The following is a 13,464-nucleotide window of genomic DNA, read 5'->3' on the forward strand; positions in this document are numbered from 1 at the left end:
TGCCTGCTCGCCCTCAACTTTGCAAAGCTCAAATAGAGGCGGCTGCCGGGGAGGAGGAGTCAGGCACGCCGATCCTCCATTCACACAACCTCCGCCGAGGGGCTGCCCACAGCCCGCTCTGCTGCACCGAGCCAGGCCAGGCACGGGGGGGAGGGGGCCGCGCGAGCTGGGGACGGAGGGGGAGAGGTTACCGGGGGAGAATATATCTCCCCTACACATCACTCCCACCCTTCCTCTGGTGCAAGCGCCACTAAATCTCACCCTAACATCCCTTCGCTTTAGGAGACTTGGCGAGACTGTTAGAGGGATCCAGGTGGCCAGTAAGTACGTGCTGGACGACTTCCCCTGCCAGCTCCCTGCGTGGCCCGGGGGACTCCCGAGGGCGGCGGGGTCGCGGGCCCCGGGGACCGCGTGGAGAAGCCGCCGCCCTTGCAGGATCGAGGGGAAGTGACCCAGCCCGGGCCGGGCGGACCCAGCGAGGGGAAAGTGTCTTTCCAGGTGCCTCTCCCCCTGGGGGAGGAATCCGCGCCTCCCCGAGCTGCTGCGGGCTGGCCGCCCGGCCCCGCTCCGCAACACGCCCCGGGCTGGCCCCTCCAAGCTGCCCTGCGAGAGAGGGAAGGGAGCGGCTGGCCAGGTGGGGAGGTGTGTGTGTAGGGGGGGGTCGCAGCGCCACAACTAACGTGCTTTTGGGGGAATTCACCTGGCACTGCTCCCGGGAAGACCTGGACTCTCCCTTCGCTCCCCAGCCTCCTGGACAGCAGCTCCACAGCACGCGTCCCGGCCACGGTGCTGGGAGAGCCCCCGACGGCACCTTATCCATCACCCCCCATGAAGCACGGCAGATTTTGGGACGGCCCCGGCAGCCGGGGGGACCACGATCGTTCCCCTCACCCCGAGCGGCTGCCGAGGCAGGCAGCCCCCGCGGGACGCCGCTGTGCCCACCTCGGCCGGGCAAGTCCCGGTACCCGAGGCAGACGCGGGCCCACCGCCGCCCCCGCGGTGAGCCGCTCTTACCAAACGCGGGACGAGGGATCCTGCCCTTCTCCTCCCTTCGAAACAATTAATTAATAATCAGCCGCGCTGGGGGAAGCACTAGCTCCTAGGAGCACGCGTGGGGCAGCTCCTCGGGGCTGCATTTCGATGCAGCGCGCTCACAAAGCGGAGCGTGCGGAGGAGGAGCGGCAGCAGCGCGCCCCGGGCCGGGCCGCTCCCGGCGCTGCCCGCTGCGGGGCCCGAGGATCGCCCAGCGCCCAGCCAGCGGCTCGCAGCCCCCGCCCCCGGCCCCCAAATGTCCCTGCCGCGGCTCCAGGGGGAGGCTGAAGCTTAGCCCCGAGGCGCGGAGCCTTTACCTGCCGCCGCACGGATTGCGCCCGCTGGCTTCCCGGTGGCAGTTTACGCCGCGACCTTCCCTTTCCCCCGCGGTGCTAGAGGTTGTCACAGAGCATCGCCGACCTCGAAACGACGTCTTAAAATTCAGACGGTAAAAGCTGCAACAGAATAAATTCAGACGGCCCGTTATTAGAGGAACCAAGCGCAATTTCATTTTCTCTTTAAACTGCTTAACCCAAACCGTCGGGTTTCGTTATGGGTGAAACGGTTTTAATTTTCACAAACCGTCTTCGGACAAATTGCTTTTAAATCACCCGTTTTGATGTGTCAATAAACCTTGTTGTTACAGGAATTCGCGTGTAATATAACAGCGACAGATTTGGAGGTTATCCGTGCCAATATTAAAGACTGTCTAAGTTTACAGGCTCCGCTGCTTTTTACGAGTACGCACACAACTAAAACAACCTCGGAAGGGGGTCGGTAGCTGCACCCCACACGTAGGGCGGGCAGTGCGCTCCCCTTCGCTCGCCCTGCCGCCCCCCGCGTCTGTTCTGCCCTCCCCGCACCCGCGGGCTCCCCCGGGGGACGGGGGCAAGGTGCAGAAGCGGCATCCCGTTAACCGCCGGCTCTAAAATCGACGAAGTACACGCACACACACACACATGCATACATACAAGCCTTTGGTCAATCTAAGCAGAGTATTTTATTTCACATGAAAACTAGACCTAGCACAAACAGAAAGTCCTTCCCGCAGCAGAACATTTTTCTAGCTAGCGCGCTTTTCTCTTTTCTTGAAATCACCTAGCTTGCTAAATCTCCCGGGAAGGGAAGGAACAACGTTTTCTCCATCGCTTAGGACTGCGTTCTTCCACCTAGGAAGAAGAGTAGCCGAAGCCCTTCCACATCGTCGCCTTTTTCTCATTCCCCAGAGGAGACAGCCAAGCGCAGAAACAAAAAGTGCCCCTGGCCATCAGCGCATCCTCCCTCCCCGCGGCTCCCGGCAGAGCCCGCAGCGAGAGCGGGGAAAGCAGGGCACGGCTGGGGGGCTTGGGGGTCGCCAGCTCGGCCGGGCACAGCGCCGGGCACCGGCACCTGCCTCCTGCAGGGGCACGGCAGCCTGCCGAGGCACAGAGCGGCCCGGCACGGGCGAGCAAGCCCCGGGGATGTGCCGGGCCAGCCTCGGCAGAGCGGAGCGGAGCACCCCGAGAAGGGGAGCACGGACCCTCCTACCCCGGGCAGGGCAGGAGGCTTTAGGCAAACGGCCGGGGCCGCTTCCCGCAGCCAGTTCCTTGCATCCCGCACCCCGGAGGGATAACACCTCCGCCCCATTGCAGAGCAGGGGCACTTTTCCAGCCGGAGCCACGCACCGGCAGGCCGGGGGACATCGCCCGTGTCCTCCCGGAGGCGCCGACCCCGATCCCAGTCTCCCTCTGGCGTGAATCACCCCGCAGCCGGACTCCCGGCCGTCCCCAGCCCGGCCTCGGTGCCAAAGCCGAAGCACGGAGCGGGGAGAGGGCAGCGCCGGGCAGCAGCGGCTGCTCTGCCGGCTCCCGGCCTAGGCGGGCAGGAACTTTACGCTCTTTCCCCTTCAAACTCGACCCGATCCAAATCTCTGCCGGGCAGCAATCGGGGTGAGTTATTTGTCAAGCTACTCCATAGCTATGGGAATTCCGGACAAACGGTCCATCTTCGACCGTGCTCGAAGGCCGACGCTATGAGAGCAAACAACAGGTATTTCTCGGGCGAGGATTATTCTGCGGGGAGCCCCACTCCACCCCGGGAAACCCGGGCTGGGGAACCTGCTGGGGACTGAGCGTCGCTGAAGCAGCTCCCTGCCGCGGTTAGCGGGCCGGGAATTCTCGCTGCGCTTTGCTGACCTCCATAACCGATCCCCTCGCGGTAAGGAGCTGGGGGAGACTGGCTTAAACAGAGATAAATCCCCAGCGCTTCCAATCCTGTTCCAGCCGCTCTCGGCACACAGGGGGATCTGTCTCCTTTCACTCAGGGAGCCGATCAGAGTTTGATTATTTAAGTGCCAAAAGCAGCAGAAACAAAGCTGCGGACCATCTCCAGGAGCGCAGAGGGGCTGGGGGGAGAGGGGCAGGAACCCGGCACCGCGGGCCCGATCCTGCGCCCCTCGGGGGCTTCGGGCACCGGGGGAGCAGGGAGCTTGCCCCGCCGGGGCGGAGGGGCAGTGGCACGCCGCCCGGCCCCGCTCGCCTCCCCCCGTGGGGCAGCAAGGCGGCTCCGCCGATGCGCGGAGGGAAGGAGTGGAGCGGAGCGGGGCCGGGCAGGACAGGACAGGACAAGGAAGGGAAGGGGCCGCCCCCGCGCCGCCCGGAGCCGTCTCGCAGCGCCCCCCGCGGGCGGGTGTCCCGCTACGGGTCCCGCCGCCGGCCCGGAGAGCCGGTGCCGGCGGGTGGCCGGGGCTCGGGCCATTATTTTACCGTCAATCTTTGCAGCGCTGGAACTAATTACGGAGGGGATGTGTCTCAATTTGTTCCGCATTAGCCCCGAGCACGTGCAGTTGATGAGCCGAGCCGAGCCGAGCCGGGCCTGACCCCGCACCTGCGGAGCGCCCCGGCACCGCGGAGCGGGGCCCGAGGCTCCCTCGGAGAGCGCCGCTAGGGGCGAGATAATACACTCAGGTCTTTGCATTATCTCTATTAGTTCCGAAGGCATTAAAATTATTAATTTTAGAGGGAATGAACAAAAAATACTCCAAAGCTTAGCACGTTATACAGATGAAGGTGACTGAGATCGAAGGAATTAATTTCTCCCTGGTTGTAGAATGCCAATCCCACTATAAAGGCTTACTTAACTCTAAATGTCGTACTATAGAAGAAAAATCAGAAACAATACCTGCTATGTGCACAGATCCTAACAATTCTCAGCCTCCTGCAATACTGGCTTTAGATACAGGTGCATACCTGAAATGTAGAACAGACATGTAAAGATTCAGAAGTGGCGGGGAAGAGCCAAGCGAAGTGAACCTGCTGTGCCCATGCACACAGCGCAGCCTTTCTGGAGCTCATGGCTAAGCGAAGGCTGTTTGTAGCTGACACCACAAGCAGCCACAGGTCCCCCAGCTGCAGGGCGTTACAGGGTGGATGCAGAACACGGTGGCTCCTTACCAGTTTCTCCAGTAGACTTCACATGAACATGTTTTGCTAACCACTAACCATGCATGCTTTTGTGTTTATTACGTTTCGACATCACTGTTGAACAACTACACCATAACAAAGCAAAGTCCAAATCTCACTTTCAAAGCCCCCTTTTTTTTTGCAGCACCCATGCACAGAGATACCCTTTCAAACAGCCCTCTTCAGTGGGAAACAAGTGGTGCTCCAGTGAGGCTATTCTGTTTTACTTCAGCTGAGGATCTCAATCCTCTTGACGGGATTTTGTTCTAATCCTACAGACTTCAGAGGAATTCATGTACACAAGCACCTGACTGAGTGTGCTTTATGGCAAGAATGGTTCCACTGAAATCAGGGCTTAAGGACTGCAGTCCATCAGGGTGTAACACCTTGCACCATGCAGCGGGGAAAGACAAGCATATCCTCTTTGGATATCATCCCATATCATCCTGTGGGTGTCCAGTGACTGCAAAAGAGAAGCAGTGAAGATAATGTGCCTGATGCCTAAAGCAGACGAGGAACAAAAGCTCCTGGGTTCTAGTCAATGCTTTCTGCATCCTCTGGAGAAATAGAACAGGTGATGGTGATTTTGCCAGAACACCATGGGGCTCTAGCAGTATTTGTGGAGCGCTGTGAGACCTTTAGTAAGCAAAGCAACTCATCCGCTTGTTGCACTACACAGCACAGCTCCATGCGATCAGCCAGTGATGCGATGTGTGAGGGGGGTGGCAGTACATGCTGGAGCTGGAGAGCAGCTGCAAGGCGCTGAGCCCCTGCTCCAAGCCCCGTCAGGGAGGCTCCTTCACAGCTGCTTGCCACGGAGCCAAGGCACAGCCCTTTAGCTTCGTTCCTAACTGAGCATACCCAGTCCTTCACTTAACCGCAGATACATAATGGTACACCTCTCTTTTCTCTCTCTGGACTGTACATACTGATACATCTGGATTGCAGCAATATACAAAAAAGCAAATAAGTTCATTTTTTTTCTTATCTGGAAAAAATCTCATCTGGAAGTAACAGGCAGGAGAAGCGTGTCCCCAACCAAAACAGCAACTTTCCCAGTCCTTTATTTCGAGGCTTCTCATTCAATGTATTTTTTGTTAAGACCAAAGCTTTGCAGCCATCCCCTCCTTTGTGTATGACACTGCTGCATGCGGTGTCTGGTCTGACTGCAGGGGTGAACGGTCAACTCCATGACTCCAGTGCCTCAATCCAGGAGAGACCTGCTGCAGGCTGTGACAGAAGGCCTGGTGTTCCCTACAGGACTGAGTACAACCCAACTGGGCTGTGCAGGTGCCTGTACACTTGTCATCTGCATACCACTGCAGGACTTGGCTATTTCCATGCTTGTGACCTTCATTGTTCAGCAGCAGCCTCTGCTGACCTCACTGGGACCCGGACTGGTCTTGCAGAACTCATGCTGAGACTGATGCAGGGACAGTTAGAGATGAACCTTGCCAGGAGAGGTGCAGGTAGAAAGGAGAGGAGGGAGGGAGCCCATGTGCTGAACTTGCTTTAGAAGTCAATTTTCTTTTTTTTTTTTATGAGACATGGGAGATTCCTTTCCCTTCAGATTTATGGATTTTTGATTCCCCTAAATTCACCTGAGTACTGTTATGACACAGGAACTAAAATCACAAAGAATGCCATAGCCATCGAGTCACAGACTCTTAAATTGCTCATATCTACGACTTCCTTGTTTTTCTTTCCTATTACACCACAACAGCGTTCGATGAATTACACATCAGAACTAAAACCTGTTTTGTCTTAACAAACATCTCTTGAAATATTTAACATGTTAGTTGGAAAGAAAGAAACACAATAAGGCACAAAGAAGCCCTGTTAACTTGTTATTTATGATTTTTAAATGAATCAGTGAAAGGAACAGCTAAATGAGTGTGATTCCTTTCTACAGATTGCACTGTCTTAGATTAATAGCTGTACGGACAGATTTGCAAGTAGCACCATCAAGCTAATCAAGATACTTAAAAAGTTTATGAGCAGTTGCTTAGAAAAAAACAAGATAAAGCCTATGGAAATCTGATACAAGTCAATGGTGCATTTATTCAAAACATAATACTGACTTCAAGTCTCCATAAATCCTTTGCAAATGAAACTTCCATTGTGATCACTGTTCCAGATCTAAATGATTTATTTATTTTTTCTTTGGTAGACATTAGATATATCTCAGAATGCACAAGTTATGCACCTATTGATACAGAGTTAATCGTGCCCCCATGAGATAATACATATTACATTCAAATAAGAAGATAATTCAAAGGAGTGTACCTATAATAAGATTTTTTTTTTGATTTATTAGTGGATTAACTTACATGAAAACCTAACATTTTTGTGTGATTTGTTTCAAAACTCAGGGCTTCCACATTTCCAACCACTTAGCTCTTGGGAGCAGAGCAGATGTTAGATTGTGTAAAGTTTCAAAACTGAGTTCTTAGCAATATTTCTCTCATTGCTTCACCCTGAGCAGCAGCATCCTTTGCAATCTCTACGTACATTTATTTGAGGAGATGTCTTCTACTGCTTTGAGCAGCTGTTAGAATACAAGGAGGGTAGTGAAAGGCCAACCAGAAGATATCTACCAGGATATCTAACAGTCCGTCAGCCCTTTTTTCTAACTCAATTAACTGAGCTTCACAATTCCTGGAGGCCATGTGGTCTTCTCTACCTCTGGGTTTCTTTTGTTTTACATGCTTGCCTCTTCACAGTTCAAATCCAAATGGATTCTCAGTTATCAAGTTACTCCAAAAACCTTTGGGCAGAAGTCAAAATAAGTTCAGCAAATTGGTTGGATATCAGCTAAAAACACGCTTAATTTTTCATCAAATAAACTCCTCTCAGAGGAACTGTTGGAGCCAGCCCTATCCAAGACACCAGATCTGTACTGAAATAATTCTATCTATGGGTGACGTGAACACCCTTTAATAGCTACATATTCTTCATCAGGGAGTGAAAGCTCTTGAGTAAGTTGTGTAAGTTCTTGAATAATTTTACTTGTAATACTAGTCTCTGTTTAAACATCAACAACTCTCCAGTCAAATCAGGGTTTCAGAATATTTCATACTTCCAATATGCTCCACTCCAACACCATCTATCAATAATATCCACCCAGGTATTGCAAAGGTTTGGGCCCAGATTTATGAGTACGTACACAAGGGCATATGCAATTGCCACCTAGTGCATCTCCAGAGATCATGTCCCTTCAGACAGCTGAATCTAACCTTGTCATCTCCTGCACTTCACATCAAAGGCACAGGATCATTCCCACAGCCACAGTACACACATCTGCATGCACAAGTTCACAGGAGGTAGGTTTTCTTCATGAACTGTAATATTAGTTGGTAACCTTAACCAAAAGAGAAGCCACAGGCCAGCCAGTGCACAAGGGATGAGAACTGCCCAGCAAATGCAAAGAATCCAAAGAACCTTAAACACAGTGAAAAGATGGGAAGCACTATCCTGTCCTGGATGCCAAGTTATTAGGTGACTACAGAGCTATGCTTTGCGAAGCACTGCGAGCCTTTGAATAGTCTTGTATAACTTTTCCCAAATCACAGAAGTCCCCTGGGAAACTTCAGTAATCAAACAAGATCTCGTGGTCAGGAAGCTTTTCTTCATTCAGCCAATTTTATTTCCCCTTCATCATTCCATCTATTACTCATTACATCCTCCTGCCAAGCGCAACATAATTCTTCTCTCTCTAATGCTTACATAGTTCAGGCCCATATAGACCATTATGTCCTTTCATCCCAGCTTTTCCTATTGCTTATTGAGGCTGCACGTATTTAGTCCTTTTCATTTTTCCTGCTGTCCTCCTATGAGCTCTATCCAACAGCATCTCTCCAGAATAGAGGCACTCACTCCATGTTGAACAAACTATTCTGCAGATAACTATATTTGGCAATCTCTAAATGTAAGGCTGCAAAAAAAAACCCAACCCAATGACTAAAACACCTTGAATAATTGAGTGAGAAACCAAAGCCATAAAGTTGTCAAATCAGGATAGGGAACGCTGGGTGACATTGCATGATCAATTTACAGGCAGCCATCAACTAATGGAGTCTTCAGAAAATTCTCTGATCTGCTTTATGGTCCCTGTCTCAAGGAATGTGTCATTAAGCACAGATTTGTAGCAATCTTTATGTACAAAATATTTTATAAGCTTTCCCTCACTGTGCCAGCAGTAAGATACTGCATATTATCCTTATAATCTTGTAACAGATTCCTGAGACACAAGTTCCAAGACAGTGAAGTTCATGTAAAGACAACTTTTTGCCCAATTAAATCACTTATTTTTGAGCAACTCATGCATAGAGCATCAGAACACACAAATCATGGGGTTAAGCAATTACAGGATTTTGCTTCTATTATCACGTCACTTTGAAGCAAAGGCTTCCACAGCCCTTCACTGCCAGAAATGTGTGGTTCTTATCCACAAATAAGGCAAGGTCGTTCTACAAACCAGAGCATACTACAAATTATACTTTAAGCTCAGAGGTTGAAAGACTTCAAATTTAGTCATCTGAAGATGGTGAACATGGTAGTTTATCTCGTCAAAACCTGGGAGCACTATATATTTGAAACTGGGTTTAAGTCCAGTCAGGAAGGCCAGTTATCAAGATACCTTTTATATATTCTCCCATTTTTGCTAAGCTTTATCAGCTTTATGACAAGACACTGATAGTGGTGTACGTTTGTGAAAGGTACCCAGACTGACAGAGCTACGTTATCACTCCCAAACTCAGGGTTTGATTTTCCTTTTACAGCAGAAGAGACAGGTAAATTGACAGAAGACACATCAGCCCTGATGAAAGAGGTAAGAGGCAGGTTCCTGGTTCTGCTACATGCACTGCAACACGTTAAATGACTTGTGTGCAACACACACAGACAAACTGTAACTTCTTTTTTAACCCATGTCAGGTTTCAGGTTTAGAGCATGCCCTCAAGCCTTCTGGGGCCTTGCCCAAAGCATGTGCTAGATGCAGTCTAAGAGCATGATCCATCTGGGGTCAGTGAAACTCTCACTGTGCCTGGGAGAAGCAAGATGGCCACAGAGTCAAGGGCAACTGCTTTGTGACCTGAGGGAACTCCTGAGCAATAAGAATCTGGGCATCTTTCGAAATGGAAAGGGCATCTCAGGCAACCAGCAGATTTAAGGGTTTGTGAACACTCAATAGGAAGGAAATGTCTAAGTGAAGCACCTGCACCTAGCCGCTAACCTGCACCTACATGCAGCAAAGTGGCATACAACGTGCATGTCCCAAGCAAAGCCCAAATATTGGTATAAGAAACGTGTTCCCACAGGGTGGTTCCTGAATTTCTCTAGTACTATTCATTCCCTATTCGTCCAATTTCTGCATTTGTTCTCCTCCCCCCAGTTTATTCTTGTTATAAAAGAGAAGGATGCATTCCTTTTCAGTCTTTCCTAGGTAACTGGAAAACGCTACACAACAGCACACTTGCAGATAATTTTCATGCCAAGGATGCAAAGTTGCTTCGATTACCTGGCATGCGTTTACCAGAGGAACAGCAGTGAAGGGGTCTTAGCCCTTCTCCCCTCTCCCCTACCTTGAACAGCAGCCGGGGTGGCTTCGGGCTCTGCCTCACCTAATGTGGTCCTGGACTCTCAGCTGTTCTAGGGCTGCTCCCACCATGAACTAGGCTCATGTTCTTTCCTGATTATGTCCAGAAAAAAATAGGTGGCAGTAGGTATGCAAAGTATCGGGCCCTGGGACAACTGACAAATCTTTAAGTACCTTGTGGGTTATATTGGAAGCATATTCCTAGAGATACTGTTCCTGTTTATAAAGTCTTTTGGGGTGAACGTTGCTCAGTGGAAAAGCAGCATAGAACTTTAACAAAAGCCATGCTGCAAAAAGTAAAAACAAAAAAGTAATTCTCCCACAGGAACTGAAAGGCATTTCATACATGTCCAATGAGACATTAAAAATAATTATGTGGAAGAGTAATAGCTCCCTTGGTTGTTTTAATATATTTTTGTCTACAAACAAGAAACATTCTCTAAACTGCTGCCTTGGCTTGGCTTGAAAGGTCTCTCAAACAAAAGCCCTTCAAGTGACCCTTAGATTATTAAAGCTCAGTAACAATGAATGTGGATCTTAGTTCAAACAAAGACCGTAAAAATAAAAAGACAGCACTTTTGGTCTTGGAAATGAATATACCTCAATAAATTGGAAAGAAATAGAACACATTTTTTATCAATAGTCATACCCTCTCTGGACAAAACCAAAAACTTGTTTTGACATTATAGTTTTCTCAAATGATAACTGCAAATGGTCTCACTTCCAGTACAAATGGAAAGACTGGGTGCTGTATCTTAATTTAAACATCTCAGAGTTCATTCAGAGAGCAATTCAGATCACCAAGGCTATTTTGGATTCTATCCTTGATTCTTCCTCCACGACTTGCTGAATATCATTAGTATCATTGAAAATGCTTGTGATGAACAAAAATGCCAGCAATGCCAAAGTACAAAGCTTAAACACTCTGATCTGTGTTCCCCATGAGGAAGCTACAAAGGCTGAGATGTGCAATGACAGACATTAATGTCACATGCCAAAGCAGGAAAAGCAAACATAGGAGTGGGGAGAGATATATAGGTCCTGTTGGATACTTTGTTTTGAAAGTCATATGTCATTTAAATGGCTTTTACAACTGAAAAAGTTCATTAAGAATGGATTTTGTGTAGTTTGCAGACAGAATATACTAACTGCTGTGAGCACCAGCGGCTGTGTACAGCTCCCTCTAGGCACAGGCCCAAAAGGATGTTGCCAAGGCAAGTGGCCTATCCAAAACATCAAAATTATCCCAGTTCCTCCCTTTGCCAGCACAGTGGCAACAAGCAGATGAGTGTTTGGCCTTTCCTCGGCTGGACAGGGCAGTGCCACACCAAAACGCTCTCTGGTGTTTTCCTTCGGGAATTTCACCGCCACTGGCAGAGCTGAACAGATAGATAAAAATGCCATGCATTTTCCCCAAACAGACACCCTCTATGCATTCACAAAGGTGGACAAAGGATGCAGAGAAATGATTCATTTCATTTCCATTGCAAACAACATGGTCTCTTCTTTGCCAAATTTCTGAACAGAAAGCTCAAATGAGCTTGGTATCTGTAATCAAGAAAGTACACACGTAACTGTGCATGTGCTTTAACAGCCCTAACAGCACTTCTCTGCATGGGGATGCTTAATGACTGGAAATGGGTTAGTACCCTTGCTGACCAAAGCTTTCTATTCAACCTATTTCTATTCAAAGCAGTAAATTAGCTACCTTTGTGTTATGCCTGATTCCTGGCCAGGGGGCACAGGAGATGGTTGTTCTGCATAGCCATGGCAACGAATTTGGCCATTAGCATCAAGTTTGGCTATTCCTGTGAACAACAACTACCCTGTGAACATTTTTTACCAGACATCAAGCAGCCAGCAGTGTGATAACACTTGTGATACCACCAAGACTGGATTTGAATACTTATTAATCTACCTCTTTCTTGCTGTCTCCCATGTTCTGAGCCATTTATATTTTCCCCGCAGTATAGTGAGCATTTCTTCCCTGTCTTAATCATCTCTCCAGCTCCCATGTTGCAAAGAATAATGCACTAAAGCTCACCTGTAGCATGGAGTGATCACAGAGTTCAATGCAAGTAAAGCTTCTCTTAGTATATTTCACATAGTGAATTAAATGAGTTACAGAAGGACAAAAAATAATAGTTATACGCAGGTGGACAATGCTTCTGAACGAGATGTGGAAATAAAGACATGAAAAGAAGACGTAATTTACTGAAGAGATTAATAGCTGATAATGTCATTACTGATGTTCTTCAAAGCACTAATTTCACTTTATGGGAATTCATAATCCTTAAAAGCAGGAATCTCATCTCTGTTCTGTGTTTATACAGTGCGTAGGACAGTATGGTACTGTCTGCCACCAGGGTTCCTAGGTGCTTCAGCACAACAAATACAGAATGGCAGCAGCAGAAAACTGATTATTAGAAAATATCAATTCTTTACAACTTAACAGCTGGTACTAAGAAACAGTGGCCTGAATTTCCACACACTTACTGATCACTTTTGACAGTTGCATCACTTTTATGGATTGAACAACTCGTCTTAATCTAAAGACAGACAGATTAGGATAGTGTTGTTAGCCTCCTGTAGTTACCTTTTTATTGCTGTGTTTTCTAGAAAACAGTATAGTAATAGTAATAAACCCCTTGGTCAGAAAAGAAACCCTAATCACATCACATCTCCGCACACCAAGGTCACATCATCTTTTACAACACGCTACAAAATGCTAGTTATAATTTTAGGAAGAGTTAGGAAATGGAAGATGAATCTCAGAGAAACTGGATCTAGTGAATGAGATATTTATGCATTTAAGAGTTGTGCCTCCTTCTGATGAGGATGCACAACCTATTAATGTTGATGGCTGCTATGTTCAGAAAGAAAATAAAACGCCTTTACTATGAACTGTGACAGGGCAATACATGCCAGAAGACTCCATCCTGGTGTTCATGTCTATCTGTCAAGAAAAGAGCCCAAACTGAATCATGATCTTTGTTTAAGGAAATGGCACCCTACGATTTATCATTTCAAAAGATTATGGTTTATTAATGCTCTATGTGTACTTAGCCATTGCTCTTATGATTTTTGATGTTTTGTATTAAAATTAAAGCTATCTTATAGCTGTACACCTGAAACCATGCTAAGGTGAGGAGAAAACCACTTTTGAACTAATACTATAAACTTTTAAGAAGTCAACAAAATCTCAAAGATACACATTTCTTCCACCAAGACAGAACATTTGGGCTGTGTGTCAAATGCGGATGGAAAGGAGAGGGGTATCAAAGGAACAGCATCACAATCGCAAAAATTCTGTGAGGTCAACATAAACTAGGCAGGACTAGCTTTGCCATGCTTGGCAAAGAAATAAATCCACTGCTACTTTTAAAAAAAAAACA

The 13,464-nt window shown here is 48.2% G+C and overlaps 1 protein-coding gene and 1 long non-coding RNA gene across 6 annotated transcripts in view; one reads left to right on the forward strand and one right to left on the reverse strand.

Annotated features, from left to right (window-relative positions):
* WT1 (WT1 transcription factor) overlaps positions 1-13,464 on the reverse strand; it is an 83,570-nt gene that overhangs the window by 35,190 nt on the left and 34,916 nt on the right. The window contains exons 3-4 of one of the 5 annotated variants that reach the window (XM_068685066.1): positions 4,192-4,259; positions 1,350-1,487 (exon numbers count right to left, since the gene is read on the reverse strand). The gene's annotated coding sequence lies outside the window, so the exon portion shown is untranslated. Of the gene's footprint in view, positions 1-261; positions 750-1,014; positions 1,279-1,349; positions 1,488-1,665; positions 1,684-4,191; positions 4,260-13,464 lie in introns of those variants that run through there. The other 4 variants (XM_068685068.1, XM_068685067.1, XM_068685072.1 and 1 more) reach the window with 4 other exon arrangements.
* On the forward strand, positions 118-1,750 carry LOC137857899 (uncharacterized). The gene is made up of 2 exons (XR_011097364.1): positions 118-320; positions 747-1,750. It is a non-coding gene; the product is annotated as an uncharacterized lncRNA (long non-coding RNA).

The sequence above is a fragment of the Anas acuta genome, chromosome 5, assembly GCF_963932015.1.
Source record: "Anas acuta chromosome 5, bAnaAcu1.1, whole genome shotgun sequence".
NCBI lineage: Eukaryota > Metazoa > Chordata > Aves > Anseriformes > Anatidae > Anas > Anas acuta.